Source organism: Oncorhynchus nerka, unplaced genomic scaffold (genome assembly GCF_034236695.1).
Source record: "Oncorhynchus nerka isolate Pitt River unplaced genomic scaffold, Oner_Uvic_2.0 unplaced_scaffold_1342, whole genome shotgun sequence".
NCBI lineage: Eukaryota > Metazoa > Chordata > Actinopteri > Salmoniformes > Salmonidae > Oncorhynchus > Oncorhynchus nerka.
In genome coordinates, this window is record NW_027040007.1 from 45,001 (window position 1) to 58,550 (window position 13,550).

A 13,550-nucleotide genomic window follows, 5' to 3' on the forward strand; every position below is an offset into this window, starting at 1 on the left:
ATAATATAACAGAGTTATAATAATATATAATATAATATAGTTATAATAATATAATATAACAGAGTTATAATAATATATAATATAATATAATAGAGTTATAATAATATATAATATAATATAATATAATAGAGTTATAATAATATATAATATAATAGAGTTATAATAATAATATATAATATAATAGAGTTATAATAATATATAATATAATAGGGTTATAATAATATATAATATAATAGAGTTATAATAATATATAATATAATAGAGTTATAATAATATATAATATAATAGAGTTATAATAATATATAATATAACAGAGTTATAATAATATATAATATAATATAATAGAGTTATAATAATATATAATATAATAGAGTTATAATAATATATAATATAATAGAGTTATAATAATATATAATATAATAGAGTTATAATAATATATAATATAATAGAGTTATAATAATATATAATATAATATATATAATATAATAGAGTTATAATAATATATAATATAATAGAGTTATAATAATATATAATATAATATAGTTATAATAATATATAATATAATAGAGTTATAATAATATATAATATATAATATAATAGAGTTCTAATAATATATAATATAATAGAGTTATAATAATATATAATATAATAGAGTTCTAATAATATATAATATAATATAATAGAGTTCTAATAATATATAATATAACAGAGTTATAATAATATATAATATAATATAATAGAGTTATAATAATATATAATATAATAGAGTTATAATAATATATAATATAATAGAGTTATAATATAATATATAATATAATAGAGTTATAATAATATATAATATAATAGAGTTATAATAATATATAATATAATAGAGTTATAATAATATATAATATAATAGAGTTATAATAATATATAATATAATAGAGTTATAATATATATAATATAATATAATAGAGTTATAATAATATATAATATATATAATATAATATAATAGAGTTATAATAATATATAATATATATAATATAATAGAGTTATAATAATATATAATATAATAGAGTTATAATAATATATAATATATATAATATAATAGAGTTATAATAATATATATAATATAATAGAGTTATAATAATATATAATATAATAGAGTTATAATAATATATAATATAATAGAGTTATAATAATATATAATATAATAGAGTTATAATAATATATAATATAATAGAGTTATATTAATATATAATATAATAGAGTTATAATAATATATAATATAATAGAGTTATAATAATATATAATATAATATAATAGAGTTATAATAATATATAATATAATAGAGTTATAATAATATATAATATAATAGAGTTATAATAATATATAATATAATAGAGTTATAATAATATATAATATAATATATATATAATATAATAGAGTGTAGAAACTTCACACTCAACGGAACGACTTGATTAGTGTAGTGTCAACAACGCAGCCACTGCCAGCTAGCCTACAAAGTCAACAACGCAGCCACTGCCAGCTAGCCTACAAAGTCAACAACGCAGCCACTGCCAGCTAGCCTACTTCAGCAGTACTGTATCATTTGAATCATTTTAGTCAATAAGATTCTTGTATAGGAGGGGGTGTGGTATAGGAGGGGGTGTGGTATAGGAGGGGGTGTGGTATACGAGGGGGTGTGGTATAGGAGGGGTGTGGTATAGGAGGGTGTGGTATAGGAGTGGGTGTGGTATACGAGGGGGTGTGGTATACGAGGGGTGTGGTATACGAGGGGGTGTGGTATAGGAGGGGTGTGGTATAGGATGGGGTGTGGTATAGGAGGGGTGTGGTATAGGAGGGGGTGTGGTATACGAGGGGGTGTGTTATAGGAGGGGTGTGGTATAGGATGGGGTGTGGTATAGGAGGGGTGTGGTATACGAGGGGGTGTGGTATAGGAGGGGGTGTGGTATAGGAGGGGGTGTGGTATAGGAGGGGTGTGGTATAGGAGTAGGTGTGGTATAGGATGGGGTGTGGTATAGGAGGGTGTGGTATAGGAGGGGGTGTAGTATAGGAGGGGGTGTGGTATAGGAGTGGGTGTGGTATACGAGGGGTGTGGTATTCTAGGGGTGTGGTTTTGAGGGGGTGTGGTATACGAGGGGGTGTGGTATACGAGGGGGTGTGGTATAGGAGGGGGTGTAGTATAGGAGGGTGTGGTATTCTAGGGGGTGTGGTATACGAGGGTGTGGTATACGAGGGGGTGTGGTATACGAGGGGGTGTGGTATACGAGGGGGTGTGGTATAGGAGGGGTGTAGTATAGGAGGGGGTGTGGTATTCTAGGGGTGTGGTATACGAGGGGGTGTGGTATAGGAGGGTGTAGTATAGGAGGGGTGTGGTATACGAGGGGGTGTGGTATTCTAGGGGTGTGGTTTTTGAGGGGTGTGGTATACGAGGGGGTGTGGTATACGAGGGGGTGTGGTATAGGAGGGGTGTAGTATAGGAGGGTGTGGTATTCTGGGGGTGTGGTATACGAGGGGGTGTGGTATACGAGGGGTGTGGTATACGAGGGGGTGTGGTATACGAGGGTGTGGTATAGGAGGGGTGTAGTATACGAGGGGTGTGGTATAGGAGGGGTGTAGTATAGGAGGGGGTGTGGTATACGAGGGGTGTGGTATACGAGGGGGTGTGGTATAGGAGGGTGTAGTATAGGAGGGTGTAGTATAGGAGGGGTGTGGTATACGAGGGGGTGTGGTATTCTAGGGGGTGTGGTTTTGAGGGGTGTGGTATACGAGGGGGTGTGGTATACGAGGGGGTGTGGTATAGGAGGGGTGTAGTATAGGAGGGTGTGGTATTCTAGGGGTGTGGTATACGAGGGGTGTGGTATACGAGGGGGTGTGGTATACGAGGGGGTGTGGTATACGGGGGTGTGGTATAGGAGGGGTGTAGTATACGAGGGGGTGTGGTATAGGAGGGTGTAGTATAGGAGGGTGTGGTATACGAGGGGTGTGGTATACGAGGGGGTGTGGTATAGGAGGGGGTGTAGTATAGGAGGGTGTGGTATAGGAGTGGGTGTGGTATACGAGGGGTGTGGTATTCTAGGGGTGTGGTTTTTGAGGGGTGTGGTATACGAGGGGGTGTGGTATACGAGGGGGTGTGGTATAGGATGGGGTGTGGTATACGAGGGTGTGGTATAGGAGGGGGTGTGGTATACGAGGGGGGTGTGGTATACGAGGGGTGTGGTATACGAGGGGGTGTGGTATAGGAGGGTGTAGTATAGGAGGGGGTGTGGTATTCTAGGGGGTGTGGTATACGAGGGGGTGTGGTATACGAGGGGGTGTGGTATAGGAGGGGTGTAGTATAGGAGGGTGTGGTATAGGAGGGTGTGGTATAGGAGTGGGTGTGGTATACGAGGGGGTGTGGTTTTGAGGGGTGTGGTTTTGAGGGGGTGTGGTATACGAGGGGTGTGGTATACGAGGGGGTGTGGTATAGGATGGGGTGTGGTATACGAGGGGGTGTGGTATAGGAGGGGTGTGGTATAGGAGGGGGTGTGGTATACGAGGGGGTGTGGTATAGGATGGGGTGTGGTATAGGAGGGGGTGTGGTATAGGAGGGGTGTAGTATAGGAGGGGTGTGGTATAGGAGGGGTGTGGTATAGGAGTGGGTGTGGTATACGAGGGGGTGTGGTATTCTAGGGGGTGTGGTTTTTGAGGGGGTGTGGTATACGAGGGGTGTGGTATACGAGGGGGTGTGGTATAGGAGGGTGTGGTATAGGATGGGGTGTGGTATAGGAGGGTGTGGTATAGGAGGGGTGTGGTATACGAGGGGGTGTGGTATAGGAGGGGGTGTGGTATACGAGGGGGTGTGGTATAGGAGGGGTGTGGTATAGGAGGGGGTGTGGTATACGAGGGGGTGTGGTATAGGAGGGGGTGTGGTATAGGATGGGGTGTGGTATAGGAGGGGGTGTGGTATAGGAGGGGTGTAGTATAGGAGGGGGTGTGGTATAGGAGGGGTGTGGTATAGGAGTGGGTGTGGTATAGGATGGGGTGTGGTATAGGAGGGGTGTGGTATAGGAGGGTGTAGTATAGGAGGGTTGTGGTATAGGAGGGGTGTGGTATAGGAGTGGGTGTGGTATAGGATGGGGTGTGGTATAGGAGGGGTGTGGTATAGGAGGGGTGTAGTATAGGAGGGGGTGTGGTATATGAGGGGTGTGGTATAGGAGTGGGTGTGGTATACGAGGGGTGTGGTATTCTAGGGGTGTGGTTTTTGAGGGGGTGTGGTATACTAGGGGTGTGGTATACGAGGGGGTGTGGTATAGGAGGGGGTGTAGTATAGGAGGGGGTGTGGTATTCTAGGGGGTGTGGTATATGAGGGGGTGTGGTATACGAGGGGGTGTGGTATACGAGGGGGTGTGGTATAGGAGGGGGTGTAGTATAGGAGGGGGTGTGGTATTCTAGGGGGTGTGGTATACGAGGGGGTGTGGTATAGGAGGGGGTGTAGTATAGGAGGGGGTGTGGTATATGCCCAATATACCACGGCTAAGGGCTGTTCTTAACACGACGCAACGCAGAGTGCCTCGATACATCCCCTAGCCGTGATATATTGACCATATACCACAAACCCCCAGGTGCCTTATTGCTATTACAAACTGGTTACCAACGTAATTAGAGCACTAAAAAAATGTGTTTTGTCATACCCGTGGTATCCGGTCTGATATACCACGGCTGTCAGCCAATCAGCATTCAGGGCTCGAACCACCCAGTTTACAATACACAATATATCAAATATAATATATTTAATACCATATGAAATATAACATACAATATAATTAATACACTATTTAATAAATAAATAATGTAGTAACCCAACAGCCATGTTCTCATTCCCTCCTCCGAACCCTAACCTCTGAACCCTAACCTCTGTAACCTCTCTATCCCCTAACCCAGTCTACACCAGTCCAGTGGTTTAAAGCCCTGAGAGGACACTCTGACTAGGGCTTCTGTTGTCACCAGTCCTTCTCTTCTTGTGGTGATGATGTCACGTCCTGTAGTGAGGATGTCATGTCCTGTAGTGATGATGTCACGTCCTGTAGTGATGATATCACGCCATGTAGTGATGATGTCACGTCCTGTAGTGAGGATGTCACGTCCTGTAGTGATGATGTCACGTCCTGTAGTGAGGATGTCACGTCCTGTAGTGATGATGTCACGTCCTGTAGTGAGGATGTCACGTCCTGTAGTGAGGATGTCACGTCCTGTAGTGATGATGTCACGTCCTGTAGTGAGGATGTCACGTCCTGTAGTGATGATGTCACGTCCTGTAGTGAGGATGTCACGTCCTGTAGTGAGGATGTCACGTCCTGTAGTGATGATGTCACGCCATGTAGTGATGATGTCACGTCTTGTAGTGATGATGTCACGTCCTGTAGTGAGGATGTCACGTCCTGTAGTGATGATGTCACGTCCTGTAGTGAGGATGTCACATCCTGTAGCGATGAGAAAACAATGAAAACAAGCAAGCATCCCAGAAAAGTGCTGAAATAGACAATGTTAACATATGTTGCTTAAGAAACAAGGTTCATGAAGTCAATAACTTGCTAGTAACAGATGACATTCATATTCTGACTATCTCTGAAACACACTTAGATAATACCTTTGATAACAGTGGTAGCAATACAAGGTTATAACATCTACAGAAAATACAGAAATGCCAAAGGTGGAGGTGTTGCTGTTTATATTCAGAACCACATTCCTGTAAAGCTAAGAGAGGATCTTATGTTAAATACTGTTGAAGTAATTTGGCTACAGGTTCATCTGCCTCACCTAAAGCCCATTCTGGTGGGAAGCTGCTATAGACCAGTCAGTATCTGGGTAATGTTAAATACTGTTGAGGTAATATGGCTACAGGTTCATCTGCCTCACCTAAAGCCCATTCTGGTGGGAAGCTGCTATAGACCAGTCAGTATCTGGATAATGTTAAATACTGTTGAAGTAATATGGCTACAGGTTCATCTGTCTCACCTAAAGCCCATTCTGGTGGGAAGCTGCTATAGACCAGTCAGTATCTGGGTAATGTTAAATACTGTTGAAGTAATATGGCTACAGGTTCATCTGCCTCACCTAAAGCCCATTCTGGTGGGAAGCTGCTATAGACCAGTCAGTATCTGGATCATGTTAAATACTGTTGTAGTAATATGGCTACAGGTTCATCTGCCTCACCTAAAGCCCATTCTGGTGGGAAGCTGCTATAGACCACCAAGTGCTAACAGTGAGTATCTGGATAATGTTAAATACTGTTGTAGTAATATGGCTACAGGTCCATCTGCCTCACCTAAAGCCCATTCTGGTGGGAAGCTGCTATAGACAGTCAGTATCTGGATAATGTTAAATACTGTTGAAGTAATATGGCTACAGGTTCATCTGCCTCCCCTAAAGCCCATTCTGGTGGGAAGCTGCTATAGACCAGTCAGTATCTTGATAATGTTAAATACTGTTGTAGTAATATGGCTACAGGTTCATCTGCCTCACCTAAAGCCCATTCTGGTGGGAAGCTGCTATAGACAGTCAGTATCTGGATAATGTTAAATACTGTTGTAGTAATATGGCTACAGGTTCATCTGCCTCCCCTAAAGCCCATTCTGGTGGGAAGCTGCTATAGACCAGTCAGTATCTGGGTAATGTTAAATACTGTTGTAGTAATATGGCTACAGGTTCATCTGCCTCACCTAAAGCCCATTCTGGTGGGAAGCTGCTATAGACCAGTCAGTATCTGGGTAATGTTAAATACTGTTGTAGTAATATGGCTACAGGTTCATCTGCCTCACCTAAAGCCCATTCTGGTGGGAAGCTGCTATAGACCAGTCAGTATCTGGATAATGTTAAATACTGTTGTAGTAATATGGCTACAGGTTCATCTGCCTCACCTAAAGCCCATTCTGGTGGGAAGCTGCTATAGACAGTCAGTATCTGGGTAATGTTAAATACTGTTGTAGTAATATGGCTACAGGTTCATCTGCCTCACCTAAAGCCCATTCTGGTGGGAAGCTGCTATAGACAGTCAGTATCTGGGTAATGTTAAATACTGTTGTAGTAATATGGCTACAGGTTCATCTGCCTCACCTAAAGCCCATTCTGGTGGGAAGCTGCTATAGACCAGTCAGTATCTGGGTAATGTTAAATACTGTTGTAGTAATATGGCTACAGGTTCATCTGCCTCACCTAAAGCCCATTCTGGTGGGAAGCTGCTATAGACCAGTCAGTATCTGGGTAATGTTAAATACTGTTGTAGTAATATGGCTACAGGTTCATCTGCCTCACCTAAAGCCCATTCTGGTGGGAAGCTGCTATAGACAGTCAGTATCTGGGTAATGTTAAATACTGTTGAAGTCATATGGCTACAGGTTCATCTGCCTCACCTAAAGCCCATTCAGGTGGGAAGCTGCTATAGACCACCAAGTGCTAACAGTCAGTATCTGGGTAACATGTGTGAAATGCTTGATAATGTATGTGATATCAAAAGAGAGGTATATTTTCTGGGTGATTTAAATATTGACTGGCTTTCATCAAGCTGCCCAGTCAAGAAAAAGCTGTGCCTGCAACCTGGTTCAGGTTATCAATCAACCTACCAGGGTAGTTACAAACAGCACAGGAATTAATAAATCATCAACATGTATTGATCACGTCTTAAAACTAATGCTGCAGAAATGTGCTTGAAAGCAGTATACAAATCCATCGGATGTAGTGATCACAATATAGTGGCCACGTCTAGGAAAACCATAGGATGTAGTGATCACAATATAGTGGCCACGTCAAGGAAAACCATAGGATGTAGTGATCACAATATAGTGGCCACGTCTAGGAAAACCAAAGTTCCAAAGGCTGGGCCTAATATAGTGTATCAGAGAGTCATACAATACGTTTTGTAGTGATTCCTATATTGTGGGATGTAAAGAATATTTGTTGGTCCGTGGTGTGTAATGAGGAGCAAACAGACACAGCACTTGACGCATTTAATCCCATTTGTAATAAGCATGTTAAGAAAGTTACTGTAGAGGGATGAGGCAAAGGGTGTGGTTGAGAGGGATGAGGCAAAAGGGTGTGGTTGAGAGGGATGAGGCAAAATGGTGTGGTTGAGAGGGATGAGGCAAAATGGTGTGGTTGAGAGGGATGAGGCAAAAGGGTGTGGTTGAGAGGGATGAGGCAAAATGGTGTGGTTGAGAGGGATGAGGCAAAATGGTGTGGTTGAGAGGGATGAGGCAAAAGGGTGTGGTTGAGAGGATGAGGCAAAATGGTGTGGTTGAGAGGGATGAGGCAAAATGGTGTGGTTGAGAGGGATGAGGCAAAAGGGTGTGGTTGAGAGGGATGAGGCAAAAGGGTGTGGTTGAGAGGGATGAGGCAAAATGGTGTGGTTGAGAGGGATGAGGCAAAAGGGTGTGGTTGAGAGGATGAGGCAAAAGGGTGTGGTTGAGAGGGATGAGGCAAAAGGGTGTGGTTGAGAGGGATGAGGCAAAATGGTGTGGTTGAGAGGATGAGGCAAAAGGGTGTGGTTGAGAGGATGAGGCAAAAGGGTGTGGTTGAGAGGGATGAGGCAAAATGGTGTGGTTGAGAGGATGAGGCAAAATGGTGTGGTTGAGAGGGATGAGGCAAAAGGGTGTGGTTGAGAGGGATGAGGCAAAAGGGTGTGGTTGAGAGGGATGAGGCAAAAGGTGTGGTTGAGAGGATGAGGCAAAATGGTGTGGTTGAGAGCGATGAGGCAAAAGGGTGTGGTTGAGAGGGATGAGGCAAAATGGTGTGGTTGAGAGGGATGAGGCAAAAGGGTGTGGTTGAGAGGATGAGGCAAAATGGTGTGGTTGAGAGGGATGAGGCAAAATGGTGTGGTTGAGAGGATGAGGCAAAAGGGTGTGGTTGAGAGGATGAGGCAAAAGGGTGTGGTTGAGAGGATGAGGCAAAATGGTGTGGTTGAGAGGATGAGGCAAAAGGGTGTGGTTGAGAGGATGAGGCAAAAGGGTGTGGTTGAGAGGGATGAGGCAAAAGGGTGTGGTTGAGAGGATGAGGCAAAAGGGTGTGGTTGAGAGGATGAGGCAAAAGGGTGTGGTTGAGAGGATGAGGCAAAATGGTGTGGTTGAGAGGGATGAGGCAAAATGGTGTGGTTGAGAGGATGAGGCAAAAGGGTGTGGTTGAGAGGGATGAGGCAAAAGGGTGTGGTTGAGAGGGATGAGGCAAAAGGTGTGGTTGAGAGGGATGAGGCAAAATGGTGTGGTTGAGAGCGATGAGGCAAAAGGGTGTGGTTGAGAGGATGAGGCAAAATGGTGTGGTTGAGAGGGATGAGGCAAAATGGTGTGGTTGAGAGGATGAGGCAAAATGGTGTGGTTGAGAGGGATGAAGCAAAATGGGGTGGTTGAGAGGATGAAGCAAAATGGGGTGGTTGAGAGGATGAGGCAAAATGGTGTGGTTGAGAGGGATGAGGCAAAAGGGTGTGGTTGAGAGGGATGAGGCAAAAGGGTGTGGTTGAGAGGATGAGGCAAAGGGTGTGGTTGAGAGGGATGAGGCAAAAGGGTGTGGTTGAGAGGATGAGGCAAAAGGGTGTGGTTGAGGGAGGATGAGGCAAAATGGTGTGGTTGAGAGGGATGAGGCAAAATGGTGTGGTTGAGAGGATGAGGCAAAAGGGTGTGGTTGAGAGGATGAGGCAAAAGGGTGTGGTTGAGAGGGATGAGGCAAAATGGTGTGGTTGAGAGCGATGAGGCAAAATGGTGTGGTTGAGAGCGATGAGGCAAAAGGGTGTGGTTGAGAGGGATGAGGCAAAATGGTGTGGTTGAGAGGGATGAGGCAAAATGGTGTGGTTGAGAGGGATGAGGCAAAATGGTGTGGTTGAGAGGGATGAAGCAAAATGGGGTGGTTGAGAGGATGAGGCAAAATGGTGTGGTTGAGAGGGATGAGGCAAAATGGTGTGGTTGAGAGGGATGAGGCAAAATGGTGTGGTTGAGAGGGATGAGGCAAAAGGGTGTGGTTGAGAGGGATGAGGCAAAATGGTGTGGTTGAGAGGATGAGGCAAAGGGTGTGGTTGAGAGGATGAGGCAAAATGGTGTGGTTGAGAGGGATGAGGTAAAATGGTGTGGTTGAGAGGATGAGGCAAAATGGTGTGGTTGAGAGGATGAGGCAAAATGGTGTGGTTGAGAGGGATGAGGCAAAATGGTGTGGTTGAGAGGGATGAGGCAAAATGGTGTGGTTGAGAGGATGAGGCAAAATGGTGTGGTTGAGAGGGATGAGGCAAAATGGTGTGGTTGAGAGGATGAGGCAAAGGGTGTGGTTGAGAGGGAGGATGGCAAAATGGTGTGGTTGAGAGGATGAGGCAAAATGGTGTGGTTGAGAGGGATGAGGCAAAATGGTGTGGTTGAGAGGGATGAGGCAAAAGGGTGTGGTTGAGAGGATGAGGCAAAATGGTGTGGTTGAGAGGGATGAGGCAAAAGGGTGTGGTTGAGAGGGATGAGGCAAAATGGTGTGGTTGAGAGGGATGAGGTAAAATGGTGTGGTTGAGAGGGATGAGGCAAAATGGTGTGGTTGAGAGGGATGAGGCAAAATGGTGTGGTTGAGAGGGATGAGGCAAAATGGTGTGGTTGAGAGGGATGAGGCAAAATGGTGTGGTTGAGAGGGATGAGGCAAAAGGGTGTGGTTGAGAGGGATGAGGCAAAATGGTGTGGTTGAGAGGGATGAGGCAAAAGGGTGTGGTTGAGAGGGATGAGGCAAAATGGTGTGGTTGAGAGGGATGAGGCAAAATGGTGTGGTTGAGAGGATGAGGCAAAAGGGTGTGGTTGAGAGGGATGAGGCAAAAGGGTGTGGTTGAGAGGATGAGGCAAAATGGTGTGGTTGAGAGGGATGAGGCAAAATGGTGTGGTTGAGAGGGATGAGGCAAAATGGTGTGGTTGAGAGGGATGAGGCAAAATGGGGTGGTTGAGAGGGATGAGGCAAAATGGTGTGGTTGAGAGGGATGAGGCAAAATGGTGTGGTTGAGAGGGATGAGGCAAAAGGGTGTGGTTGAGAGGGATGAGGCAAAAGGGTGTGGTTGAGAGGGATGAGGCAAAATGGTGTGGTTGAGAGGGATGAGGCAAAATGGTGTGGTTGAGAGGGATGAGGCAAAATGGTGTGGTTGAGAGGGATGAGGCAAAATGGTGTGGTTGAGAGGGATGAGGCAAAATGGTGTGGTTGAGAGGGATGAGGCAAAATGGTGTGGTCAGTAAGTCTGGCTGCACAACTAATTGGCAAATGTCCTGCAAATTGAGAAATCATGTGACTAAACTGAATAAAAATAATAAACTACACTATGAAACAAAGACAAAATGACATAAAGATTGATGGTAAAAAAAAAAAAAAACGTTTTTACATTTAATTGGAGCTTCAATTAAATGTAGGGGGTAAAAAAAAGGTAAACTCGGCTCATTACTTGAATCAGATGCTCATTCATCACAAACCCCTACTGATATTGCCCACTACAATAATGATTCCTTTCAATGGCAAAAAGATGAGCAAACTTAGGCATGGAATTACCAGCAAACAAACTCTGACGTTACACATCCAGGTATATCTGACCAAATGATGAAAAACTAGGTAGAGGTGAAAAAAAATGATTATTATCTATCTGCAATGAAAAGCCACTAATGGGTCTGACAATTTGGATGGGAAATATGAATGAGGATAATAACAGACGATATTGCCGCTCCTATTGGCCACATCTTCAATCCAAGCCTACTAGAAAGTGTGTTCCCTCAGGCCTGGAGGGAAGCTAAAGTCATTCCACTACCTAAGAATAGTAAAGCCCTCTTTACTGGCTCAAATAAGCCGACCAATCAGCCTGATACCAACCCTTAGTAAACTTCTGGGAAAAAATGGTGTTTGACCAGATACAATGCTATTTCACAGTAAACAAATGAAGTCTTTCAGCACGCTTATAGGGAAGGACTTTCACTTACACAAATGATGATTGGCTGAGAGAAATTGATAATCAAAATATTGTGGTAGATGTTTCATTAGACTTTATCGATCATAGTCTGCTGATGGAAAAACGTATCTGTGTGGCTTTACACCCCTGCTGGCTTTACACCCCCTGCTGGCTTTACACCCCCTGCTGGCTTTACACCCCCTGTTGGCTTTACACCCCCTGATGGCTTTACACCCCTGCTGGCTTTACACCCCCTGCTGGCTTTACACCCCTGCTGGCTTTACACCCCCTGTTGGCTTTACACCCCTGCTGGCTTTACACCCCTGCTGGCTTTACACCCCCTGTTGGCTTTACACCCCCCTGGCTTTACACCCCCTGTTGGCTTTACACCCCTGTTGGCTTTACACCCCCTGCTGGCTTTACACCCCCTGCTGGCTTTACACCCCCTGCTGGCTTTACACCCCCTGCTGGCTTTACACCCCCTGTATTGTGGATAAAGAGTTACCTGTCTAACAGAACACAGAGGGTGTTGTGGCTTTACACCCCCTGCTGGCTTTACACCCCCTGTTGGCTTTACACCCCCTGTTGGCTTTACACCCCCTGCTGGCTTTACACCCCCTGCTGGCTTTACACCCCCTGCTGGCTTTACACCCCTGCTGGCTTTACACCCCCTGTTGGCTTTACACCCCCTGCTGGCTTTACACCCCCTGCTGGCTTTACACCCCCTGTATTGTGGATAAAGAGTTACCTGTCTAAAAGAACACAGAGGGTGTTGTGGCTTTACACCCCCTGTATTGTGGATAAAGAGTTACCTCTCTAACAGAACACAGAGGGTGTTGTGGCTTTACACCCCCTGTATTGTGGATAAAGAGTTACCTGTCTAAAAGAACACAGAGGGTGTTGTGGCTTTACACCCCCTGTATTGTGGATAAAGAGTTACCTGTCTAAAAGAACACAGAGGGTGTTGTGGCTTTACACCCCCTGTATTGTGGATAAAGAGTTACCTGTCTAAAAGAACACAGAGGGTGTTCTTTAACCTTTTGTGACTAGGGGGCAGTATTTTCATTTTTGGAAGAAAAAAAACCTTCCCATAATAAACGGGATATTTTGTCAGGACAAGATGTTAGAATATGCATATAATTGACAGCTTAGGATAGAAAACACTCTAAAGTTTCCAAAACTGTAAAAATATTGTCTGTGGGTATAACAGAACGGATGTTGCAGGCGAAACCCTGAGGAAAATCAAACCAGGAAATGGCTTCTATTTTGAAAACTCCATGTTCCATAGCCTCCCTTTGCTCCATTTAAAGGGATATCAACCAGATTCCTTTTCCTATGGCTTCCTCAAGGTGTCAACAGTCGTGAGACATAGTTTCAGGCTTTTATTTTGAAAAATGAGCGAGAAAGATAACATCGTGTCACTGTATGGCCGGGTGCCAGCAGCGTTTTGTTCGGCGCAACAGAGTTTGGGCAGCCATTGCCGTTCCCTCTCCTACTGAAAAAGACAGTCGCGGTTGATTATATTATCGATTTATATATTTTAAAAACAACCTGAGGATTGATTATAAAAAACATTTGTCATGTTTCTGTGGACATTATGGGAAACTATGTAGTGATGATGTCACGTCTTGTAGTGATG